This window comes from Papio anubis, chromosome 13 (assembly GCF_008728515.1).
Source record: "Papio anubis isolate 15944 chromosome 13, Panubis1.0, whole genome shotgun sequence".
NCBI classification, from domain to species: domain Eukaryota; kingdom Metazoa; phylum Chordata; class Mammalia; order Primates; family Cercopithecidae; genus Papio; species Papio anubis.
Window position 1 is genome coordinate 64,071,294 of NC_044988.1, and position 4,983 is coordinate 64,076,276.

The 4,983-nt window shown below is 46.7% G+C and overlaps 1 pseudogene; it reads right to left on the bottom strand.

The window, feature by feature from the left end:
* Nucleotides 1-847: 847 nt before the first annotated feature.
* LOC116270101 lies at nt 848-1,791 on the bottom strand (annotated as a pseudogene).
* Between the last annotated feature and the right edge of the window lie 3,192 nt (nt 1,792-4,983).

Sequence of the window (4,983 nt, forward strand, 5' to 3'; positions counted from 1 at the left end):
AAAAGATCATACTTTAAAAGTTTGGGACTTTATATACTTCTGTCTTGATATCAGGTCCTTGTTCGTTCAAACAGCTAAAGAGTTCTAGTTTGTAGACATGGGTGTTACACTGACTTTCATTTATTGAAAATATGAATTTTATAAATACTGATAAGTGACACTGGTGTTAGTGTTGTAACTGTGTTAAACCCACTTACACTAAACTTGACAGGACTATAGAAGGACAATATTTTTAGATCATGAATTCCCACTTTTCAATACATAAAAGCTGTAGGTGGATAAAATCTCACACATGATTCTTTTCATGCCTGAATACTTGTGTACTTTTGTAATTTAATCTTGTACAGTTATTTTCATCTCTTGAAACATGAAAGAAATGTTACGTAGCTGTTCTTTTGAAGATCCGGCCATTCGCACATAACTTTAGCACAGATAACCTGGGTGGTGATGATAATAAAATGGTTTTCTCTCAAAAAAAAGTGACTTTTCTCACTGTCATGCCCCCCATTACACAGTACAACAGAAAAAACGAATTGTCACATACAAATTGAAACTGGTCTGCACATGAACAAAGAAATAAGTGTTTGTTTTTATTAAAGTTCTAATTTTTATTGCTTATTTTTCAGAATAAAATACAAAGAAAAATTTAATAGTCACTTCTATTCTCGGTTCTAGGTAATTTAGCACATTCTAAAGAGTTAGTGTTCCAGCTTCCACCAAGAAAGCCCCATCTCAGTGAACATCAGTTTGGAAACTGTTGTGTGGGACCATTAAGCAAGTCTGTGCTTACTCGAGTAGACCCCCTTGTGTAAACAACAGAACCAAAAGACACACTGCTTCCCTCTCACTATCGCTGGGTGAAGCATTTCTGACTTGGGCTCCTCTGGCAGCCTTCACGTCCCTTGTTCCTCGGGCTGTAGATGATGGGGTTGAGCATGGGATCAACACTCCATAAAGAGGAGATGAGCTTGTCTAGAACATCCTGTTTGTCTGCCCCAGGGGTCCTTAGACTTGGGCTTTGCATACATGAAAAGAATAGTCCATAGAAAATCACCCACTACAGTAAGATGTGCAGGCAACGTGGAGAGCCTTTACTTGCGTCCCTCAGCTGAGGGATCCTCAGGATGGTGGTAGTGTAAAGATGTAAGGAGACAAGATGAAAATCTTGGGACCCCAGGAAGATCATGTTGGCCACCCCCATGCTGATCACATTGATGGGAGATGTCGCTGGAGCCAGCTTCAGAACCTGGGATCTCACAGGTGAAATGATTAACGATGTTGGCATCCCCACAGAAGGGTAACTGTACTGCAAAGTCTGCACCAAGGGTTGGCTGTAGCCGTTGGGAGCTGGCAGCCATGGGCACATAGGCAGCTTGCTCCATGACTACTGGGTACCACCTAAGGGGTTGCAGATGGCCCGCGTGGCGATCAAAGCGCCATCATGCCCAGGAGCACACACTCTGTGGCTCCCATGGCAAAGGAGAGGAACATCTGCACTGCACAGCCTGAGAAGGAGATGGTTTTCCTGAGAGTCAGGAAACCGTCCAGGACCAGAGGAATGGAAGAGGTTGTGTAGCAGATGTCCAGGAAGGAGAGGTTCCCGAGGAAGAAGTACATAGGTGTGTGTAGGTGGGAGTCGGACACAGTCACCAGGATGAGGACCCCGTTGCCCAGCAGGATCACCAGGTACATCAGCAGGATGAGCACAAAGAATGTTTTCTCCAGCCTTGGCTGATCTGACAGGCCGAGCAAGACAAATTCTGCCACAATGGATTGGTTGGCCACTTCCATTTTAAATTCTCTCTTCCCCATTTAGGGAAACTGAGAACAGCAAACATGTTTATAAAGATCAGTATGTGGTATTTATAATGAGACGCTTCTAGAACATATAATCAAATTTACCCTTTGAGATGCCAAACTGTAATATCAGCAGCTAACAGATAAGATTCACTGCCTACTGAAGTTACCTTAAAAGTCAGGACATGTCAGATCAAAAGTAGGAGAAGCAGACCCTGGAAATCTAATCAAACCACGATAAATGAAAGAATTTTCATCAGATCAGTGGTATTAACACACTTGAAGGAATGGATATGCAAGGAAGGATCTGCATAAGCTCCATAAAAGAGGACCTTTGAGGGCATGCTGCATGGTTCCAACACTGACCAGAGAAGTGGGCTCCTCTGGCCAGCCCTGCTTGTCCCTGAATTGTCCCTGCAGTGTCCTTGGGGGCTTCAGGCTGTCACACTCAGTGATGCTGGCCACTGACATCACCCCACCCACTCCCCTGGCTCTAATTCTCTGATGATAATTCAGCTCCAAATACAGTCCTTCCCAGGGAGTATGTGATGAGCAGAGATCGGGAAAACTAGGGTCTATCCAGCATTTACATTTGTTACTTGATTCCTGGTTTCTAGTTCATTTCTCGTGAGTTTGGTTGGGGATCTCCCTTGGCTGCCCTGTCAATGAGGAGTTTCTGAGCAAGAGAGCTTGGAGACACTAACAGAAGCACTTCCATATCCCCTCTAACCAGCCTTTGTTCCCAGTACTGCTGTTTCCCAGTCTGCTCCAGACCCATGAAGGAGCAGGAATAGAATCCAAGGACAAGTGTCCCTCATGCCTCCCAGTGTGAGTTTGTGGGTAGATTCTGTGCTTTGGAAGCAGTTTTATGTCACAGCTCGTAACTCAGGGCCTTCTATATCCAAGCTGACCATTAAACCACTGCAATGTCACAGTAACGGTTTCTCCACGGAAGAGCAGACAATTCCACCCAGGCTTACAGAGGGATCGCTCAAAGGAGGCTGAAAATGGCACCGCAGACCTATAGATCCAGCACACTAGAGAAAACCTCAAGCCTTGGCCGGGCGCAGTGGCTCATGCTTGTAATCCCAGCACTTTGGGAGGCCGAGGTGGGCAGATCATGAGGTCAGGAGATCGAGACCATCCTGGCTAATACGGTGAAACCCCATTTCTACTAAAAATACAAAAAAATTAGCCGGACATGGTGGCGGGCGCATGTGGTCCCAGCTACTGGAGTGGCTGAGGCAGGAGAATCACGTGAACCCAGGAGGCGGAGCTTGCAGTGAGCCAAGATCGTGCCACTGCACTCCAGCCTGGGTGACAGAGCGAGACTGTCTCAAAAAGAAAAAAAAAAAAAGAAAGAAAACCTCAAGCCTTGACTTCTCATGTTAAGATGAGGAAGCTGAGGCTCAGAAAGGAGCACAGGCAGCAAGGACAGGGCCAGGTGGCTCCTCACCTTCTCCCCAAGGCTCCTTCCCTTACCACTCTGATTAGATCCTTGCTGGTCCATTTGTGCCAGAGTAGAACTACCAAGTACTAAAGAATCGACTATGAAGTCTTGATTATCCTCTCTCTCCCTAGGATATTCATGAAGAGTAGAGGTATCACACCTTTCTCCAAGATCTCTGCCTCATGTCAGGGCTTGGGTGGGGGTGGATGGTGTCTCTGGGAGCCACACATTCCATCTGTAACTATCACACTGTTGCTGGCTGGGAAAGATCTGGTGGGAGAAACTGGGCCCAGTTTGAAGCCATCCTCATGCAGTTATCAGAGGAGATTGACTGTGAACATCAGGAATATGTGGGGAAAAGAGATCCGTCTTTAGAGTTACTAGCACTGCTGACTGGAAAATCTTAGACTTGCCGGAGATATCGTAAGGTAACTGGTCTTGTCTCGCTTCCCTCCATTGCACGAATACCTTCCATGCAACACAATTTTCCAATTTTTGTTTGGAACACCTTAAGGTAGGTAGAGCTCATACCTCCCATTCCTTTGTCGTATGGCCTCCATTGCTAGAAAGGTTTTCCTTACACTGGGCAGAAGCTTCCTTCTAATGTTATTCCCCATTCTTCTCCCTACTCTGCCCCATCCCCACACAGGCCTAGACTCCCAGAACATGCCTGCTCCCTTTCCCTGATAAAAGACCCTATGGAAGCTATGGCCAAGTTCCCACTCACAACCTTTGCTCTTCTGCTCACCTACCTGAAGAAGGTTTAGCCACAGAGAGAACCCAGTCTACATCCAGTGTGGAGATAAGTCCATGATGGAGACAGGCACTTACCTGGACAAAAGGTCTCATAGCAGGGGATGATGCTGGAAGGTCCAGGCTTGAGAAGTGATTGTTCCAACTGCCCACATTGACCATCTCCAGCTAGCCCCATCGGTTGGGGCTGTGCCTGGAAGCATATAGCAAATTCTATTTAGCTGTCTTAGAACTAAACAATTTCTTCAAATTTCACAGCAAGGTAAAGGGAATGTGGGGTTGGCCATAGCTGAAGGGGCTCTAGCTGCTAACTTTCCTGCTAACTTTCCTCACCTCCATGCCTGGTGAGATGCCAAGAGGAAGGACAGCTCGAGGAGCTGCTTCTCGCTGATTCTGCAGTCATGCCCTGCCTGCATGCTCAGGGCGGGCACCCTGTGCCTTCACCCAGGCCTGCTCTCCAGAGATTCTATCAGGGAGCCATGGAGCAGTTTAGAGCCTTGGTTGTTTGGGAGCCAGTTTTAATCCCAGAAGCAATTTAAAGTTTGGTGAAGGGCCTCACAGGAGTTTAGGGTGTGCGTCCCACAGACCCAATTATACAAGTTGCGGACAGCTCTATGTAAATCTTAACTCTCGCTGCAAAGAAATGTTCCTTGGATTCCTGAACCCGGGAGGCGGAGCTTGCAGTGAGCCGAGATCACGCCACTGCACTCCAGCCTGGGCGACAGAGCGAGACTCCGTCTCAAAAAAAAAAAAAAAAGAAATGTTCCTTGGATTAAAAAGTTTTTATCCTGTCCTTGTTGGCATTCCTGCAAGTGGAGGCAATAACTAAGTTCTGACCATGCTTTGGCCACAATGTTATGTCTGTCTGAGGAGGCTGTGCCACTTGCCTTTGCAACCCTAACTGTCAAAACAAGAGGGAAAAACTTTGCCTCTGCTGAGACAGACACACTGGTCATCTACATGTGCCCTGAGCATGGCCTCCC